Source organism: Amblyomma americanum, chromosome 2 (assembly GCF_052857255.1).
Source record: "Amblyomma americanum isolate KBUSLIRL-KWMA chromosome 2, ASM5285725v1, whole genome shotgun sequence".
NCBI classification, from domain to species: Eukaryota; Metazoa; Arthropoda; class Arachnida; order Ixodida; family Ixodidae; genus Amblyomma; species Amblyomma americanum.
In genome coordinates, this window is record NC_135498.1 from 218,250,774 (window position 1) to 218,272,240 (window position 21,467).

Genomic DNA, 21,467 nt, shown 5'->3' on the forward strand with positions numbered 1-21,467 from the left:
GTTTCTCAAGTACCATACACCATCTTAATATTAGCAGTTCCTAATTCAAGCCTTCTGCAGGGTTTGAAGTACCTATTTAATTGGCAATGAGGAGAACACGTGCGCAGGGTGGAAAGCGTGTGATCTGCCAGGAAACACTGTTGAGGCGGCCCCGAAAAGGCGTTTATTAAGGTTGACAGCCGTTTTGTGCCTCTTCACTTGGCAGCGGCGACAAAGCGTGTGCGGTCACCATGGTTTTGCCCCAGCTGTCGAAGCAATCCTCGGACACGACCATGACCTTCGACATCTGATGTTTTTATTCAAAAAACACATGGACCAAAGTCGTGCTGTATGCAGTGCGATCGCCATGTGGTTCCATTGACGGCGAACAATCATCCACTTAGCCCGGCTCTTTGGACGGATTCAGGAAACGACTGAAAAGAACAGAAGTAACGAGCAAACAAAGGTGTGCTGCATACAAGTTAGAACGCAAAGAAACGAAGGCGCGCTGCGCTGGGCTAATGCTCTAGCGAGGTCTAATATGTAAACTTTCACGGCTGGCGTCGATTTCTACAAAGCGCGAGTAGTCGGTACGGAAATAAACAAAGGCGCACTGGAGCTGGGTAAGTCTCTAGCTACAAGCACGAGTTTTTTGTCTCTACCGCCGATTTCCACACCGCGCGATCGTCATAACTTTTCTTGGACTTGCTGTTGGAGCTGACAGCGATATAAAATTAAGGGCGCCAACTGTAGTGGCAGAGGCTTGCCATTGAAAGGAACAAAGCCATGCACTTTGTCAACCCGGCAACGAGGCCTAGCGCGAGTTTTAGAGCCGACTTGGACAAAGTGCGAGACGGCGCGCGCTTCTAACGCTTGCCAACGCAAAGAAACAAAGGCGCGCTACGCTGGGATAATGCTGTAGCGAGGTCTAATATGTAAATTTTCACGGCTGCCATTGATTTCGAAAAAACGCGAGAAGTCTCTAAGGAATTAAGCAAAGCTGCACTGCACTGGCAGACGGCGGTTCAGCTGGCGGCGCCGGCGGTCCTCAAACTGCGCCTTATGTGGGTCGTCGTAATGGCGTGGCAAAACTTTGAACACCAGCACGACACTACCCACGTGCTTCTGCAGCAGTAAAACGAGGTCCTGGAATGCGCAAGGCATGTAGGTAAACGGTGCAGCACTACATGAAGCGAAATTTGAGATAAAATGCGTACCTTTATGCGGGTCGTCGTAATGTCGTGGAAGCGAGAACTGTGCAGAAATTTCGGCTGGCTGTTGCCGACGAGCGCACCACGCAAAAAAGCGATACCTGGACACCTCCCGAAACGCGCTCGCCGCCGCCTAGGCTCACGAAGGGAATGCCCGCGGACACGCACGCACGGCGGACGGCCGTACCTGGCGATTCCCTAGGCACTCTAGGGACAGGCCGAGAGAGGCGCGGCGACCCCACATCCGGTTGAGAACGAGGGTGAAGCGAAAAAAACGTCACGCAGACACGCATCCCACCGACCAATCGGCGTTTCCAGCCTACCGACCCGCAAACGCTTCTGCGCTGACTCCGTCGTCTGACCGTGAAACCAAGTGACGTCAAGCGGAGCGCAGGTGGCCGCTGCTGCCGCAGCCGTCGTCGCCGCCGCGCGCTGTCTCCGTCGTCTGACCTTTCGCCATGGAAGGAGGAGAAGACCCAGAAGTGGTAGCGTGGGAGCTGGCTCAAAAGCAGCGAAGATATGAAAAGTGCAAGGCTCGACAAGCGGCTGAAACGCCAGAATCATGAGAGGCACGCCTTGCTAAACGCTTTTCGCTTCGAGATATCCAGGCCTAACACTTTAGCTAAGCCGCAGCCCAACTCTTTCACATGCAGTTTTTAACTTCTCCAGGTGGTTTTGTCGAGCTTCAGTTTCAATAATTGCTTCGTTGTACATTTTTGTCGCTATGCGCTCACTGTTATCTCGCCATTGTTGATATCCATTGTCATGACTTTGAAGTTTATTGCCTTCACATTTGCTTCTTCTCCAGTTGATTGTTGTCCACATTCCACCAACTTCGCCTTTGATTTTGTTGACTGTTGTTTTGTATTCTGACTATATCGATTCCAACACGTTCTTTTTGCCTCACCCTTCGCCTTTACTCCTGGTTTTTGTTACGGGGCATCTTGCCGTTGTTTACTTCCTTGATCTGTTTCACATGTTTGTTTTTCACATGTAGCGCACTGAGGTGCTTCATCATGTTACCAGGTCACACCTGGCCTTCAGTATCAATACATGATTTTTATATGGAGTTTCTTGTTTTTTTAACCTTTTTTTGTCTTTGCCTGCGCGAGTTAGAAAGGCTGTCACGTGCCTTGGTTCCCGCCTTTATAAACTATGCTTCCGCTTCTATGAATAAACAGTTCGCAGTCAGCGCCCATGATGTTGTGTTCATCCGTTTGCCTGCCGTCCTGGCCTAATTGCGTAGTTTTTTCCTTTCTTCGACCATGAACCAACTAGCCCTCACCAACTTTCTCTTAAATCTTTTTCAATTATGCATTCTTTGCTTCGGTTTATATCTATGTTGGTTTTTTATATTACCTTTTTGTTCTGTATCCATCTGTTCCAGGCATAATATTTAATTCGTTTTATATTTATATACTTTTGTATTGACCTTAAGTTCTGTGTTTTGGTTGTATTCGCCTGGCCCCTTAGACAGCAGCCCTTAAGTGGGTTAATAAATGATGACGAGAAGGGTCGCAAATTCTGTATATTTGATGACTCCATGAACACTGCTAAAGTAGAGATTCTAGGTCCGGAAAACGCAGCCACTCCTCCACCCCTCCCTCTGGTGCGGCTCTTGCGGAGCACTTTATAACCGTTCGGGGCTGCAGCTTAGCTGAAGCTGCGTAGTTCTATTCATAACAGTGCAACGTTTAACGTAAATAACTTTTCATGTTTTCTGTCGTCTTTTTTTGCTGCCACGAATTACACGCTTCCACGCGAGTCCTGTGCGGCGCCTCTTTGTACACGAAGGGAGGGCGACGGAAGTTGTCCTCAGAGGACACACCCGCCGCGTCTCGGCGCTCCCCGACGGAGGCCCCGACGCGGGTCGCCGCCGGAGGGCGCGGGCCGCGGCGCTGGCACGCAGCCGGGCTTTCCCCCGCGGGAATAGCGCCAGACCCTCGTCTGCGGCCCATCAGCAGCCTGACCTTGCGGTGAGTGTCGCGCCCAAACCGCTCCCCGCTGCGCATTCGGTGCCACGCTGCTGCTGCCCGCGAAATCAGCCGAGGACTCGTGCAAGCGAAACGACGCTTTTCTCTTTTCCACGTGCTCACTGTTTTGCTGCTGCTACTGTTGTCGGCCTCGTTGGGTTGCGCGCCAGACATTTTCACGCTAAACTAAGCTGTTCCTTTTTTGTACACAAATGAACATCAGCATGTGCCCACGCGATAGCCAATCCCTGACAACACATGTTCCGAAAACATCCGGAAGTGGCATCAAAGTTAAGTGGAACCAACCGTTTGAAATGAAAATTGGTTTTTGAGGAATGGAAACGACACAGTAGCTGTCTCACTTATCTCGGCGGGCCCCGAAACCTCGCCGTAAGGGAGGGGACAAAGGACGGAATGAAAGTAAAAAGGAAGAAAGAGGTGCCACAGCGGAGGTCTCCGGAATTATTTCGACCACCTGGGAATCTTTAACGTGCACTGACATCGCACAGCACAGGGGCGCCTTTTGCGTTTCGCCTCCATCGAAACGCGGCCGCCCCGGTCAGGTTCGAACCCGGCTACTGCGGCCCAGTAGACGAGCGCCTTAACCACTGAGCCACCGCGGCTGGTCCACGCGTTTTGCCGAACGTCATTCCGCGGCAACTGACTGACTGATTGGAGTGTTGCTACTTTGTTTCAGACTTCTAGCTCTCGCTGGACGCCTAACAGATAACTGAAAATGAAACGCTTAAGTCGCTCTGCGCATATCCGAACGGGGCATTTCGCTTTCTTTCCTCGCTTCTATATGCAATTCACTTGGCGCTACGCCGTGAGTTAGTGTAATTGGAAAACAACCAGTGGAGTAGCACAATATTGTCAGCAGTTGACCTATAAGAAAGAGGGGTTCAAATGACGATATTTTGTTATTTAACGGCCCCTAACTTTGAAACGAGCGATTATACTTACTTGATATTTATGTTATATGACCAACAACTTGTACACTACAATTGTCTTCAAGGTTGACCAGATTTGCTTCTTATAAGCACCTAAAAAGTTTCCAACTCAGCCTTTGTGAACAAGAAAGTTGCCGCAAAGGGACGCAAATTCTGCACGCAAGATATTTCAAAGCCTTGGAGCTCAGTTAGACTGGCAGCCTAGATTAACGCAAGTATTTAGTTATTACAACTGGTTATTGGTCTTATCAAAACAAATGCCTTGTAAAAAGAAATGCCGTTCTAGAAAAAGTGCTGTACAGCTCCAGTGTGAATTTCAATATAATTCGGTGATGGGAATGCCTTGCTAAGTCACACAGGAGACGAACTGGAAAGCATGACCAATGTGTTAGACAGGCAGAGCAGAACAGTGAGTAAAAAAATTAACCTGCAGAAAACCAGAGTAACGTTCAACAGTCTTGCAAAGGAACAGCAGTTTACACTTGGTAGCGAGGTGGTGCAAGTGGTAAAGGAATACGTCTACTTACGGCAGGTAGTGACAGCTGATCCAGATTATGAGAGGGAGATAACTAGAAGAATAAGAATGGAGTAAACGCATATGGCAGGTTCTCTAAGATCATGGATGGCAGTTCACTTATATCCCTCAAGAGAAAAGTATACAACAGCTGTATCTTACCGGTACTCACCTATGGGGCACAAACGCAGAGGCTAACGAAAAGGGTTCAGCTTAAGTTAAGGACAACGCAGCGAGCAATGGAAAGGAAAATGATAGGTGTAACGTTAAGAGACCGGAAGCGGGCAGAGTGGGTGAGGGAACAAACGCGGGTTAATGACATCCTAGACGAAACCAAGAGGAAGAAATGGGCTTGGGCAGGGCATGTAATGCGAAGGCAAGATAACCGCTGGTCCTTAAGGGTAACGGAGTGGATTCCAAGAGAAGGTAAGTGTAGCAGGGGGCGGCAGAAGGTTAGGTCGGCGGTTGAGATTAAGAAGTTTGCGGGGACACGGTAGCTGATTGGCCAAAGATAGGGTTAATTTGAGAGACATGGGAGAGGCCTTTGCCCTGCAGTGGGCGTAGTGACGCTGATGATGATGAAGAAATGTTAAGACCGCAAATCTAAAGCAATAATTTTCCGTGCAGTAAACCGCAGAGTATCTGCACCTAAGTCGCTAACCCTGAGTACAACAGAATTGAAGTCGCCAAAAACTCAAAATTCTGTGTATCATCTTTGACGAACATTTCAAGTGGTCTGACCATATTCAATACCTTACTCGTAATTTTTCAAAAACTGTAGGTATGATATGTCGATGTCGCTATATACTGCATGTAGAAATCAAGAAAATGATACACCACGCATTATTTCACTCCAAGATTAACTATTGCCGTTTCTTCTTGGGGAGCCGCAGCCCGCACGCATATTAACCACATTTTCCTAATGTAAAATAAAGCCATCCGTATTATTTCCTCTGCAGATTACGTAGCACGTACACAACCCTTATTTACTGTACACAACATTTCACCAGTAAACAAAATCTTCGAGTATTAGAATCTTCAGTTTTAACGAATCGCTTTTCGTTTAAATGAGCTGTAAACTTGCTTCTTTTGTGTGAAAGGCAGCGGGACTCCTGAGTAAAGCAACGTTTTAGTTACTTCTTTTCGGTATATCGACGACGGAACGTAGCGCCCTTAACTACAACGCATTTGACGGCACAGAATAAGGCACACAACACAAAGAACACTGACTGACAACTGAAGTTATGTCTAGCAGGCTTTTTATACCCACTGGCAACCAGAAAGGAAAAATCGCACAAAAACATGCAAGAAAAGAACCAGTGCCGGCGGATACTGGCACGGGTCTTATTTCACATCCGATGTACTTGATTTCTTTTTGGGACAATGCAAGTGAGGGCGCGCTCATACAATCGCCCTGCAAGTTTACAATAATATGTGCCTCCAGTATATCTCTTGTTAGTGCAGCATGGTCTTTTTTCCCATGACGCTGCAGTCTGTGTACATGGGTTCACAAAGTGCGCTGTCATCTTCTGCTTTACAGTTCCTGTAATGTTTGGCTACGTGGCCAAAGTGGCAACACGTACGACTTTGTCACAATGCCCTTTTAATCTTGTATTGTGGAACAAACCGTTGCTGGCGCTCAAATATCTGTTTGTTAATTGTGGACCATACTTCAATCACTCCAGTGCACTCTGCCTTTGTTTCAAGGACCCTTTCGGTACTCGTTCAACTCTTTGTTATCTCAATTACACGTGCTTTTTCTTTTTACTATACACGTCTTTTCACCGTTGCGATGTTTCTTAAGAGTAGAGCATTAATTTCCCAAAGTGCAGCACTGTGATCACTTTCCGGGTAGCACCTGAGTAGAGCGGGCGAATTTAGGTTTATTTGGGAAATGAAAATATATGTCTTCCACGTGTCCGCTGCAAAAGAGTTGATGCAACACAAAAAAATTCAACCAAGTCAATCAGTCCGTGGCTGAACCAGTCTTTAAAAGACAGGCGGTGAGATTGAGCCTGACTAGGCTCACTGCAGGACAAAGGCGTCTTCCATGTCGCCTCTCCAATCAGCCCTATTCTGTGCAAACTGCATCCACCGTATCCCCGCAAACCTCTTAATCTCCTCCGCCCACCCCCTGCTACTCCTCCCTTCTCTTTGAATTCACTCGTTACTTTTAAGGACTATCGGCTACCTTGCCTTCGCATTACGTATGCCCTGCCCAAGCCCATTTCTTCCTCTTGATCTCGACTAGGATGTCACTAGCCCGCGGTCTCTATTTCCCATTCCGTTTTCCCGTATTCTTCATTGAGAAATAAAGTGGACGGAAAACAGCTTCGTTCTACGCCGTCGGCAAACAAAACGCCGCACCACGCCGGCAGTAGTGTGTTGCCGATCGTCAGCGGGCTGCTGGATACGAATATTTCAGAGTGCATGCGTTCTAGGAGAATTATACCCTAATGGAATTGGGTAGGAATACGACTATCTGTTGGTTTCCAATATAACCGTGCCCGCTTGCTGCTGTCAATAAAAATAAATTGGTTTCACATATCTCGGTGGACACCCGAACCACCCCGTAAGGGAAGAGATAAAGGAGGGAGCGAAAGAAGAAAGGAAGAAAGAAGTGCCGTAGCAGAGGTCTCCGAAAAATTTCGACCACCTGGGGATCTGTCCCCTGACATTGTACAGCACACGGGCGCCTTTCGCGTTTCGCCTCCATCGAAACGCGGCCGCCGCGGTCGGGTTCGAACCCGGGTACTCGTCCGACTCACTAGACGAGCGCCTTAACCACTGAGCCACCACGGCGGGTCAATAAAAAAGTAAATTGTTTGATTTTAGCGTACTAGGTGTCTGGCAGTAGCAATTATTATCTCACTTTTGTCCCCTTGGTCGCATAATTCATGTGCATAGGTTGATTTCACATCTCCCAGCGTCAATTTCTGAGAAATCTGAGAAGATTAATTTTGATCGCACAGGTATTTAATGACTTCCCAAGCGATATCATCCCTAGAATAAAGTAATTTGCATATGACTGAGTAATTTATTGTTGTATCACATGTAACAATAAAAGCAGCCGCGGTGGCTGAGTAGTTATGGCGCTCGGCTGCTGGCCCGTAAGACGCGGGTTCGATCCCGGCCACGACGGTTGAATTTCGATGGAGGCGAAATTCTAGAGGCCCGTGTACTGTGCGATGTCAGTGCACGTTAAAGAACCCCAGGTGGTCGAAATTTCCGGAGCCCTTCACTACGGCGTCTCTCATAGCCTGAGTCGCTTTGGGACGTTAAACCCCCATAAACCATAAACATGTAACAATAATGTTTACTCATTACAATCTGTGCTACACTCGATAAGTACATGGTGTTGTACTGGTTAACGTCATTAAACCGTTCCGCGTGTAAGTTCTTGGCTTTCAAGAAAAGAGTTCTAATCTAATCTCTTAACAACAGTGCTGTAGAACTAAGCAAGTTCTTTCAAATCCATCTCCACTGCGTCTTATCAGCGAATAACCCCGCTTATCAAGCTTTCTAGAGCGTAAATTGCTGGGCTAGTTTGGGTTAATAATGCACAGAAGGTGGAACCAGCGGAAATGTATGCAGGACCAGAATAGGAGCTTCGCATGCGACATCATCTGATGCAGCAAAGTCTGGCGGAGCTGGTTGACCGGTTGAAGGCTTCTGTGTTTCCCCCTTCGGTGTTGCAGCGGTGGGTGAATCCATTGGGGAAAATATCAAAAAGCTTTCGGCAAAATATGCTAGCTCAGTGTATAGGAAGAAAATTGAAGTGGTGTCCCACTTCCGCAAGACTTCGTATGGGTTGAAAAAAGTGACTCAAAAATTTCCTGTCACATTGTAGTTTTCTGCCTCCCGTGAACTCTCCGGTTTGTGCGCCCAGATTTCTGGTGGCTAGTGGGAAACTGGCGCTTGCAAAAGTAACCACCAGACGACGTCCACTACATGTGCAGTGGGTGTGGTCTATTTCATCCCATTGTCCTGGGGAAAAATTTATAGTGGCCAAACTGGGTGGGTCTTGAGATTGAGGTTGCGATCGCCTCCACACTCAGCAGGTGTGATCAGTACATCCGTACTCGTGGTACATTCAGGACACCCATTAAAATATGGATCCTTGCAAATGTCCGGAGCTCATTCGCATTCGCCTCTACTCATCTGCCTCACCTTTCTTACACTGAATACAGATTTGTTTGAACAGCAGATTCTTCCGGGAAGTAAGCAGAAAAATAGGCATGAGGTGATTTCGGTTCCCGCACAAAATCTTCAGCGATGCCATTGACGGTCATTCTGGTGAACCTGGTCAAATTAAGATAAAAGATTTTTGAACAAAATTTTATAATTTTTTTACACAATGAATAAAATATATTACTTTGTATGAATTAACTGGGGATAAAAAATGCTTACTCACTCACTTTACTCGGAGCTGCTGGTTTTAGTGTCAGATTCGTGCGCCGGTTGCGTGCAGTTGTTTAACAACTCTTGGTCATCGCAATCGAACAAATCCGCATCACTCTGCTCCAAAAGAGCTTTGATTTCCTCATCTGTGAGGTATTTGCCTGTAACTTACAATTCAATTTAATTCGTTTATTTTCCAGAGCGGTACAAACACAAACTCTGAATGGTCCCCTGGACTAAATATTGCACTAAGCAACTTGACGACGGCCCAAGGACCACGTTACAAGACAGCAGTCGACGCAAATTATCAACAAAAGAAACTTCACTCATCAAAAATCACATTGAAAGGAATGGGCAATAAAGCAGGTCTCAAAATCGTACATACACATGAAGCAAACAGTGATACAATAAAAAAAAAGGAAAAAATAATTTGATTATATGCAAGCGCACGATCAAAGGACAATTAGTCAGTTAAAAACTAGGGCAAGATACATACACTCAGGATAACATGTATAAGAGTTCACTTTAGGTGACAGAAATAATTTTGAATTCTTTCTTAGATGAAAAAACTCATTTCTATATTTGTTTAGAAGTGATGGAACATTATGTTTTAATGACTGAAACTTGTTTTGGGAGCAGAAATAGGGAACTAGGCAGTGGGGGGAGGGGGAGGTTCTAGTGAATGCATCTGTTTTTGTGGGTGTTGTAATGTTGCAAGTTTTAAGAAAATTTGCAGATTCAACGGAGGAGAAATAAAGGTGATTTAGGAGTTGATATTCATAACTGTGCATGAAACGGATAACCCATACTTCGGAAATAGGTTGTTTGTAGATGCGTGCATTCCAACATTTGCCACATAGCGGAAGACTTTCTTCAGGAGCGCATTAATTTTATCCGTATTTCTTTTTGTTGTTGAGCTCCAGATGAGACTGCAATAATTTATGTGGGGTGCAAAAAACTCTTGGTACAGCTGGAGTTTAACTCTTTCGGGAATGAGGTTTCTGCAGCAGGACAGACTGCCTGCAACAGTAGACAGCTTCTTGCAGACCTGATTAATATGGTGACCCCAGTTTAAGTGAGAATTAAATAACTCCAAGAACCTTATGCTTATCTACTTTTGTTGTATCTTTATTCCTATAATTGATCTTATTCTGCAGTGTGAAAACTTTATTTCTTGGTCTAAACAGTAAAACTTAGTCTTAGTGGGATTGAATATTATGCAGCTAGACTGGGACCACACTGACAGTGGTTCAAGCGTTCGGTTGCACTGCAGAGCTAAATCGTTTGGATCTTCACATTTAAAAATAATGCTACTGTCATTAGCATATATAAACCATTTAGCTGACTGATTAATATGAACTATATCATTAATACATAGATTAAATAATAGCGGGCCTAAAACACTACCTTGCGGTACTCCGGTTTGTAGGGGCAGCACAGATGACTCAACATTATGTATACAAACGCAGGATATCATTAAACTGAGGGACCCGCCCCGCATTCGATACTGTGACAACTTACATACGCGGTGCGTCGACAGTGGTGCGTCGGACAGCGCAGCGCTGCGCGTGCCAGCCCAGAGTTGCGCGTGCGGAGGGTGTGTGCTAGGCGACGGCGAAAAAGTCTGGCGAGCACGAGGAGCGGAGAGCTGACGTGTCAGAAAACCGAGGTGTGGAGTAAGACACCGCTGCGGAGATCGGGTCATTCAAGCGTGGAGGTGGCAGCCGTCGGACGTTGGGTCCGTGCTGCCGTGACCTCCCTTCGATTACCGACGTAAGCCTCCTGGGTCCCTTTCAAGCTTGGAGGTGGCAGCCGATGGACTGAGGCTCCGTACTGCTTAAAAGAACACTTGGGTAGCCTGCTTTAAACATCTGGCGTTTCGGGCCGCCGTTGACGTGATCTGGCTGCGCTTCTCCCGGGGCGCGATTACGGATCGCTCTCAATCGAAACTGTCTCCAAAAGTGTCTCATTTGCCTCTCTCATAATGGTCGGCCGTGGGCGGCGGCCATTTTGATTTTTTTCGTCACTGACTAACGTCGTAAATGGCGCAGAAGTGTTGACGTTGGCCATCTAATCATGCGGGCAGATTGAGACGATTTTTTGAGACTGGAAAAGGTAGTCTCAACACGTTTGAGACAGAAAATGGCGGCTGTTTACATCGTCGTATACGCGGGTGACCGCGCGAGCAACGGTGTCGGAGGGTGCATGAAGACGACTTTGACGCGCGGGACAAGTTATTTCGACGCTTCGACTTAAGAAGAAGACTGCGCAGTGGCTGTGCGACGAACTCGCCGTTCTGGGAGGCGTGCGGGTGAGTGCGCTGTCAGTGGAGCGGCAGGTGCTGTGCGCGCTGCGCTTCTTCGCCTCCGGTGGGTTTCAAGGCGCCGTTGGAAATGAAGAAAACGTCGGCGCAGCCCAACCGACTGTGAACAAGCCTTTGCGGCGGGCAGCGGAGACCAATGTCAACGTTGGGTCACAGAAGGGGGGTGTTCGCTTTCCGAGGATACCTGAGGAGAAGGCGACGGCGAAGGAGGGCGTCCTTTGCCTAAACGTTCGCCGCGGCAGCATCTCCGGCGTCGTCGGGTGTGTCGATTGGGCACTCATCACTATCAAGGAGTCTGGGGGCAGTGCTGCGAACGAGCCGCAAGCGGTTCTACGCTGCGGACGTGATAGTGAGTATACCTCGGCCACTGTTTTTGACCGCATGAGTTCAAGTGCTACAAGCTATAAGTGCATGAGCTACAAGTGCGGGCCTCGGAAGCGAGAGTGAGTACGGGCTGTGCTTGTTTTTTCTCAGATCTGTGGCGCGAACATGTGCATCCTGGTCGTGGACTCGCGCTGACCCGGATCCTTCCGCGACGCGTTTGTCTGGCGGCATTCCGAGGCGGAGGAAGGCCTGCTGGACGACGGTGATTTTTTTTTTCTGGGTAAGCAGTAAAAAAGCCGTGTCACCCGTCGGGCGAACTCAGTCACATCTATTGAGCTCCAGCACTATGCATTTGCCCGGATCTGCTAAAGCTACAAGAATCAGTCTGGACAGTTACACAAATGCAGACACATTACAGTATGATACAGTGTATTGCCACCCTTTCCTTTTGGTAAATATAATTGCAGCAGAAACACAGGACACATATTACATTGTTGAAATGCATAGCCTTTCCTGTTGAAGAAACCGAAGCAAAATGCACCTGACAGCGCTTGTGTTTTGTAGGAAATCATAGCGCATCATTTGTATGAATATGGTGGTAAAAGACTGACCTTCCAGCAGTGCTCACTTATACATCTAAATCCTGCATGTATGTATGCTCTTGAATGTCATATTCAGGAAAGCCTGGATGTGGGCTACTGGGCATGAGTCTTCTACTGTATAGCAGAGTGTCCTGTAAGCCTGTTGAGATCACTGAGAAATGACATGCTCAGCTGCGTCATTTTTTTGTTATGCAGGAGACTATGTCAACCCACTGGAGCCATGGCTGCCTGAACCAGTTGCGTGGCATCACAGACCTGACTCAGCAGAAGGCCTGTACAACACGCCACATGCTTTCACACAATTTGTGGCTGAGCGCTGTATTGGTGTACCAAAGAGCTGCTTCCATTTGCTTTCAAGGGCACCGGATGCGCCACTGCCAGTGGAAGTGGACAGTGCGTATCATCACCGCACATGCTGCACTTCACAGCCTCTGTTTGGATGTACCTATATCAGCAGAGGGTGCAGACGACACTTCCTCTGACCCAGATAACAACGGGCAACCTCTAAATGGTGGCTACCTCGTACAGACAGGATGCTGTTCTTTTGGCCTCTCTAGGACGACCCGTCTCCAGAGGAAGGCGTACCAAGGGATGGTGCAGCGGCAGTTGCGATGGAAAATCTAGCGTCCAGAGACGACTCACCATGCTGGCGTAGAGAGTCATATCAGCCACTCTTCCCCTGTTGCCACTGTCATTTCCTTGTGTCAGTGCACAACACACATCTGCAAATGTGTGAGCAACTGTGTGATGTGGTTGTGCCCTTGGCCAACCTGTGTGCAGCCAGAAGCCAGCAGTGACAAACAAAGTGCCCCCCACCGGCTGCCACTTGATTTTCAGTGTGTTTGCTAGTATATCTTCCAGTCCCTCAGCAGCGTGTTGCAGTCTCTTCCTGAAGACGGAAAAGGTGTTGAAGCAGCTCGCCCGATTTCTGAAAAGCATCATTTTGAACTGTCTTTTGTCAATGCTTATGTCAGCCCACCTGCCCCTTCTCTGCTGCCTCCTTCCAGCATGGTGAAGTGCCTGTGGTGATTACCTGTGTGACGAACATGCATGAACCAAACGTGTAGTGCTGGAAAAAGGCATGAAATATTTGTGATGCTTGTTGCAATCAAAAAGCGCATTTATTTTTTTAGGCACAGCATTTGACACGAGTGTTTGTATTGCAGAAAAGGCCGTGTACATACAAGCATACTTTACCTTGATGTACAATTACCATTTGGCATTTCTGAGTGCAGTTAAGAAAAAAAAATTCTAAAAACTTGAGATCAAAGTGCATGTTTTCTTTCATACAGAGGCTACCTGTAGAATAAATATGGCATAGTACAGTGTACACAATGCATTTTCCGGACTACAAAACATTTTGGCACATATAAGTAGTGTAAATTCCAAAGCTAAGCTTTACCTTAATGGTGTGTGGCTAGAAGTTTCACTGTGCTAAAAGCTGTACCTACTGCAAGGAGACCGCTGTATAACAATGCATAATAAAGATTGTAGGGTGCAGTGGCTACAATGACTGCTGAATTACTAGAACATCTTCACTGATACACAAAGATGTGTAAACATCACAGACACATCATCAAGGAGATGGTGTGTGAGTAGAGGTTAGTTTACAATCGCAAATCTGCAACACCATTACTGGAAATGCTCTACAGCTCTAAGAATATACAGGCAGCTCCATTATGGGAAATTTTGAGCACTCGGTTATTGCCCAATAACTGACACCTAGCTTGGTTTGCGGAACAGGGTTATGAAGTCTTGTCCATGATGACACGAGACGGTGACAATGCCGAATGGCTGGACAAGCTCCTTATGCTATCGCATAATATGTGTGATAAGTGCAACTGCTTTCAAGCTGCTTTTCACCTAGGTATTTAATATCTTAGTCATTTTCAACTGGCTGTTCGCTTTCAAACTGGAGTGGCCTGTATACAGGGTGCCTCAGATATGATGGACCATAATTTAAAAAAAAAACCAGGTGGTCTTCCGTCCTGAAAGGAAGTGCATGGTAGAAGCTACGCAAAGTATTTAAAGCCCTCCAAACACTGCCCTCACCAAACCCAGTTATAGCAACATCACTCCGCCTGCTGAGCAAAATACAATAACATATTACACATCCCTGCCCTGTCCTACCTACCTCACTGCCCTGGATCATATGCAATTCAAGCGCTGTGTACCAGCAGACATGAACAAACTTGCTCAACTTTCTGCCCAGTTGCAATTAGCCTCTATACAAGCAAACTACTTCTTTCCTGGTTGACCCTGGATCTACTACATGATCAGTAAATAACGTTAATGAAACAAGCTCGTTCTCTCCTCGGTGACAATAGCAAAGTTATGAAGTCAAGTGCTTCCTTTCTCTCTAAACAATGTGGAGCATAAACATCACAATTTCTACATCTTGCACAGGAAAAAAAAAACTATGGCAACTGAACATAAACCGAACGGAGCTACAAAAATACAAACGGAACATCAAGTGCTTAGCCCGATGTGGGCGGCAACACTTGGTTACAAGGCAGAAGAGTGATTGCTGCCACAGAGGCAGGCCGTGTCGGCTCTCATTTCCCGCACCGAGATTGCAAGCTATCAGCAGCTGCACCTGTCTGCTCCCGTCTGTCGGCAGTTGCTTCTATGTGATGATTCATGGTTTTCTGGTACTTTCTAAAGAAAATAAACAGAACCACACGTCACTCGGTGATCGATAGGCGTCGACCGAGAACACAGACGAAAGTTGTCTTCGTCGATTTTCGAGCCAAGCGCTGCTTGTAAGTTGATGTCGGCAGGCCCGTAGCATTCACTGCCTTCAATCAGATTTTTCTGCGCACTTAAAACATCCGCAAAGTACCTTGATTTTAGACGACACGTGAAAAAAGAGGAACTAGCCATGGAATCAGCTGTTTTCTTGCGGGCCGCCATGTTCACGTTATGCCACTGCCAGCGCGCACTCATGGCAAGAGAAGTAAACATGCAGCAAATTTAATTGCAAAACTGAGAAAGCTTCTAATTTTCCCTCGTGTTGTTGAGATTGCAACACAGTTTACTACCAAAATAAAACATTACTTGTTTTCTTCATTTCGTTCTTGTTCATTTTCAGACTAACATGTTCACGCTATACCGCTGACAGCACACCTTCGCGGCAAAAAAAGTGACTGAACAGCAATCTTAATTGCAAAAATGAAAACACTGCTTCTTTTACTTGGTGCTGTTGAGTTTGAAATACAGTTTCTTAGCAAAATAAAACATTACTCGATTTTATTCACTGCGTCTTTACAGCAAAACATTAGTCTACGGTCCCTTGTCGTGCGAATAGTGGTTTCGGGGCGAGCCCTGGTACTAGCCACCGCAACCTTGCTCCGCATTGGCCGATTCCGCGGTCGGCATCACTCGGTGTCGTCATTTTGACGTCACGATCTCAAAATTGAGAGTTTTTGAGAGCGATCCGTAATCGCGCCCCTGCTGCCAAATTCTTCGATCTCTTGACGGGAGACCACCGGCGTCTCCCGTGTTCTCCGATCGAACCACCACCTGGCTCCCTTGCGCCGCTTTCTTCGATGCAACGCCAGCGACGCATCGCACTACAACCACACGCGTTTGCCCTGTCTGCAAGGCATCCCCGCTTCACCTGGGACGATCAGTACCTGGGCCGCGATCACGGATCGCTCTCAAAAACTGTCTCAATTTTGAGATCGTGACGTCAAAATGACGACACCGAGAGATGCCGACCGCGGATTCGGCCAGTGCCGAGCAAGGTTGCGGTGGCTAGTAGCAGGGCTCGCCCCGAAACCACTATTCGCACGACAAGGGACCGTAGACTAATGTTTTGCTGTAAAGACGCAGTGAATAAAATCGAGTAATGTTTTATTTTGCTAGGAAACTATTTCGAACTCAACAACACCAAGCTAAACAAGCAGTGTTTCCAGTTTTGCAATTTGCAATTAAGTTTCCTGTTCAGTCACTTTTGTTGCCGCGAAGTTGTGCTGTCAGCGGTACAGCGTGAACATGTTCGTCTAAAAATAAACAGAAACGCTATGAAGGAAACAAATAATGTTTTATTTTGGTAACAAACTGTGTTGGAATCTCAACAACACGAAGGAAAATTAGAAGCATTCTCAGTTTTGCAATTAAATTTGCTGTAGAGTAACTTCTCTTGCCATGAGTGCGCGCTGGCAGTGGCATAACGTGAACATGGCGGCCCGCAAGAAAACAGCTGATTCCATGGCTAGTTCCTCTTTTTTCACGTGTCGTCTAAAATCAAGGTACTTTGCGGATGTTTTAAGTGCGCAGAAAAATCTGATTGAAGGCAGTGAATGCTACGGGCCTGCCGACATCAACTTACAAGCAGCGCTTGGCTCGAAAATCGACGAAGACAACTTTAGTCTGTGTTCTCGATCGGCACCTATCGATGACCGAGTGACGTGTGGTTCTGTTTATTTTCTTTATAAAATACCAGAAAACCATGAATCATCACATAGAAGCAACTGCAGACAGACTGGACCAGGCAGGTGCAGCTGCTGATGGCTTGCAATCTCGGTGCGGGAAATGATAGCCGACACGGCCCGCCTCTGTGGCAGCAATCGCTCTTCTGCCTCGTAACCAAGTGATGCCGCCCACATCGCGATAAGCACCTGATGTTCCGTGTGTATTTTTGTAGCTCCGTTCGGTTTATGTTCGGCTGTTGCGGTGTTTCTTTTTTTTTCCTGTTCAAGATGCAGAAATTGTGATGTTTATGTTCCACTTAGTTTGTTTAGAGAGAAAGGAAGCACTTGATTTGATGACTTTGCGGTTGTCACCGAGGAGGGAACGAGCTTGTTCTATTAACGCTATTTGCTGATATTGTAGTAGATCCTGGGCCAACCAGAAAAAGAAGTAGTTTGCTTGTATGGCTTGTGTAGAGGCTAATTGCAACTGGGCAGAAAGTTGAGCAAGTTTGTTTATGTTTGCTGGTACACAGCGCTTGAATTGCATATGATCCAGGGCAGTTAGGTAGGTAGGACAGGGCAGTGATGTGTAATATGTTATTGTATTTTGCTCAGCAGGTGGAGTGATGTTGGTATAACTGGGTTTGGTGAGGGCAGTGTTTGAAGGGCTTTAAATACTTTGCATAGCTTCTAACATACACTTCCTTTCTGGTCAGAAGACCACTTGGGTTTTTTTCTTTTAAATTATGGTCCATCATATCTGAGGCACCCTGTATACAGGCCGCTTCAGTTAGAAAGAGAGCAGCCAGTTGAAAATGACTAGGATAATAAATACCTAGACGAAAAGCAGCTTGAAAGCAGTTGCACTTATCACACATATTATGCGATAGCATAAGGAGCTTGTCCAGCCATTCGGCATTGTCACCATCTCGTGTCATCATGGACAAGACTTCATAACCCTGTGTTATGCAAATCAAGCTAGGTGTCAGTTAAGGGGCAATAACCGAGTGCTCAAAATTTCCCATAATGGAGCTGCCTGTGTATTCGTAGAGCTGTAGAGCATTTCCAGTAATGGTGTTGCATGATTTGTGATTGTAAACTAACCTCAACTCACACACCATCTCCTTGGTGATGTGTCTGTGATGTTTACACATCTTTATCAGTGAAGATGTTCTAGTCATTCAGCAGTCATTGTAGCCACTGCACCTTACAATATTTATTATGCATTGTTGTACAGCGGTCTCCTTGCAGTAGGTACAGCTTTTAGCACAGAGTGAAACCCCTAGCCACATACCATTAAGCTAAAAGCTTAGCTTTGGTATTTACACATCTTATATGTGTCAAAATGTTTTCTAGTCCTGAAAATGCAGTATGTACACTGTACTATGCCATATTTATTGTACAGGTAGCCTCTGTATAAAAGAAAACATGCACTTTGAACTCAATTTTCTCAAATTTTTTTTCTTAACTGCACTCAGAAATGCCATATGGTAATTGTACATAAAGGTAAAGTATGCTTGTATGTACACTGCCTTTTCTGCAATAGAAACACTCGTGTCAAATGCTGTGCCTAAAAAAATAAACGCGCTTACTGAATGTATGATGCAATAAAAGACAGCTTTTTGATTGCAACAAGCATCACAAATATTTCATGCCTTATTCCAGCACTACACGTTTGGTTCATGCATGTTCGTCACACAGGTAATCACCACACGCACTTCACCATGCTGGAAGGAGGCAGCAGAGAAGGGGCAGGTGGGCTGACATAAGCATTGACAAAAGACAGTTCAAAATGATGCTTTTCAGAAATCGGGCGAGCTGCTTCAACACCTTTTCCGTCTTCAGGAAGAGACTGCAACACGCTGCTGAGGGACTGGAAGATATACTAGCAAACACACTGAAAATCAAGTGGCAGCCGGTGGGGGGCACTTTGTTTGTCACTGCTGGCTTCTGGCTGCACACAGGTTGGCCAAGGGCACAACCACATCACACAGTTGCTCACACACTTGCAGATGTGTGTTGTGCACTGACACAAGGAAATGACAGTGGCAACAGGGGAAGAGTGGCTGATATGACTCTCTACGCCAGCATGGTGAGTCGTCTCTGGACGCTAGATTTTCCATCGCAACTGCCGCTGCACCATCCTTCGATACGCCTTCCTCTGGAGACGGGTCGTCCTAGAGAGGCCAAAAGAACAGCATCCTATCTGTACGAGGTAGCCACCATTCAGAGGTGGCCCGTTGTTATCTGGGTCAGAGGCAATGTCGCCTGCACCTTCTGCTGATATGGGCACATCCAAACAGAGGCTGTGAAGTGCAGCACGTGCGGTGATGATGCGCACTGTCCACTTCCACTGGCAGTGGTGCATCCGGTGCCCTTGAAAGCAACGGAAGCAGCTCTTCGCTACACCAATACAGCGCTCAGCCACAAATTGTGTGAAAGCATGTGGCGTGTTGTACAGGCCTTCTGCTGAGTCAGGTCTGTGATGCCACGCAACTGGTTCAGGCAGCCATGGCTCCAGTGGGTTGACATAGTCTCCTGCATAACAAAAAACAATGCAGCTAAGCATGTCATTTCTCAGTGATCTCAACAGGCTTACAGGACACTCTGCTATACAGTAGAAGACTCATGCCCAGTAGCCCACATCCAGGCTTTGCTGAATATGACATTCAAGAGCATACAGACACGCAGGATTGAGATGTATAAGTGAGCACTGCTGTAAGGTCAGTCTTTTACCACCATATTCATATAAATGATGCGCTATGATTGCTACAAAACACAAGCGCTGTCAGGTGCATTTTGCTTTGATTTCTTCAACAGAAAACGCTATGCATTTCAACAATGTAATATGTGTCCTGTGCTTCTGCTGCAATTATATTTAACAAAAGGGTGGCAATACACTGCATCATACTGTAACGTGTCTGCATTGGTGTAACTGGCCAGACTGATTCTTGTAGCTTTAGCAGATCCGGGCAAATGCATAGTGCTGGAGCTCAATATATGTGACTGAGTTCGCCCGACGGGTGACACGGCTATTTTACTGCTTACCCAGAAAAAAAATCACCGCTGTCCAGCAGGCCTTCCTCCGCCTCGGAATGCCGCCAGACGAACGCGTCGCCGAAGGATGCTGGTCAGGGCGTGTCCACGGCCAAACTGCGCATGTTCGCGCCACAGATCTGAGAAAAAAACACGCACAGCACAAACGTACTCTCGCTGCCGAGGCCCGCACTGGTAGCTGAACTCATGCAGTCAAAAACAGTGGCCGAGGTATACTCACTATCATGTTCGCAGCGTATAACCGCTTGCGGATCGTTCGCAACACTGCTCCCAGGCTCTTTGATAGTGATGAGTGCCCACACCCGACGACGCCGGAGATGCTGCCGCGGCGAACGTTTAGGCAAAGCTCTCCTTCGCCGCCGCCTTCTCCTGGGGTCTCCTAGGAAAGCGAGCACACACACCCCTTCTGTGACCCGACGTTGACATTGGTCTGCGCTACCCGCCGCAAATACTTGTTCGCAGTCGGTTGGGCTGCGCCGAAGTTTTTTTCTTCATTTCAAACGGCGCCTTGAAACCCACCGGAGGCGAAGAAGCGCAGCGCGCACAGCACCTGCCGCTCCACTGACAGCGCACTCACCCGCGCACCTCCCAGTTCAGCGCCGAGTTCGTCGCACAGCCGCTGCGCAGTCTCCTTCTTAAGCCGAAGCGTCGAAATAACTCGTCCCGCGCGTCAAAGTCGTCTTCATGCACCCTCCGACACTGTTGCTCGCGTGGTCACCCGCGTATACGACGATGTAAACAGCCGCCATTTTGCGTCTCATACGCTTTGAGACTACATTTCCTTGTCTTAAAAAATCGCCTCAATCTGCCCGCATAATTAGGTGCCCAACGTCAACACTTCTGGGCCATCTACGACGTCAGTCAGTGACGCAAAAAAGCAAAATGGCCGCCGCCCACGGGCGACCAATAGGAGAGGGGCAAATGAGACACTTTTGGAGACAGTTTCGATTGAGAGCGATCCGTAGTACCGCCCCTGGTACTTTCCTTTATTTCTGTAGTGTTGTACGTGTGTTGAGTATGTGTTTTTCGTGTTTTCATTTCGTATCGGCTCTTTTGCTTTAAATTATATATACGGCTTCGTTTTGTTTTGTTTGGTCTCTTTGTTCTCTTCTACTCTTGTTCGAATCTGCACGCGATTGCGTTCCCCTTGGAAAGTCGGGGACGCGCTACCAATTCGCGACAATTGGCGTCCGTGCACGACAGGACGAAGGCGTTTAACTTATACAGAAAATTTCTTCTTTAAGAATAAGGAAACGCTGAGCACGCTAAAGGAGTTAATTGAGTTAGGGAAAGAGTTGGGGTTGAAAGACGCCGAGCTGCGCATGTGGGTGGGTGCTGAGCAAGAGAAGCAACGCGCAGCACGTGCAGCCGAACGCGAGGCTCAACGCGAGCATGAAAAGGCGCTAGTAGAAGCCGAACGCGAGCACGCCAAGGCGCAGGCAGAGGCTGAGGAGCGCAATGCACAAGCCGAACGCGAGCATGCAAAGTTGTTAGCAGAAACCAAACGCGAGCAAACAAAGCGGCTAGCAGAAGATGAAGAGCGTAGATTGCAGCTCCATTTAAGGCTCGCAGAAGCTGGTGGGGGTAATCGAGAACCCGCACCGGGGCCCTCAGCAGCGGCTAGCCCACACAAGTTGATTCCGCCTTTCGACGATCAATAATAATAATAATAATAATAATAATAATAATAATAATAATAATAATAATAATAATAATAA

The 21,467-nt window shown here is 47.1% G+C and overlaps 1 protein-coding gene and 1 long non-coding RNA gene across 3 annotated transcripts in view; one reads left to right on the top strand and one right to left on the bottom strand.

Annotated features, from left to right (window-relative positions):
* Positions 1-273: 273 nt before the first annotated feature.
* LOC144119468 (uncharacterized) lies at positions 274-1,377 on the bottom strand. The gene is made up of 2 exons (XR_013312378.1): positions 1,197-1,377; positions 274-413 (listed from the first exon to the last, which is right to left on the bottom strand). It is a non-coding gene; the product is annotated as an uncharacterized LOC144119468 (long non-coding RNA).
* Positions 1,378-3,050: 1,673 nt separating this feature from the next.
* LOC144122166 (uncharacterized) overlaps positions 3,051-21,467 on the top strand; it is a 178,501-nt gene continuing 160,084 nt past the window's right edge. For both annotated transcript variants that reach the window (XM_077655741.1, XM_077655743.1), the window contains exon 1: positions 3,051-3,166. The gene's annotated coding sequence lies outside the window, so the exon portion shown is untranslated. The remainder of the gene's footprint in view (positions 3,167-21,467) is intronic.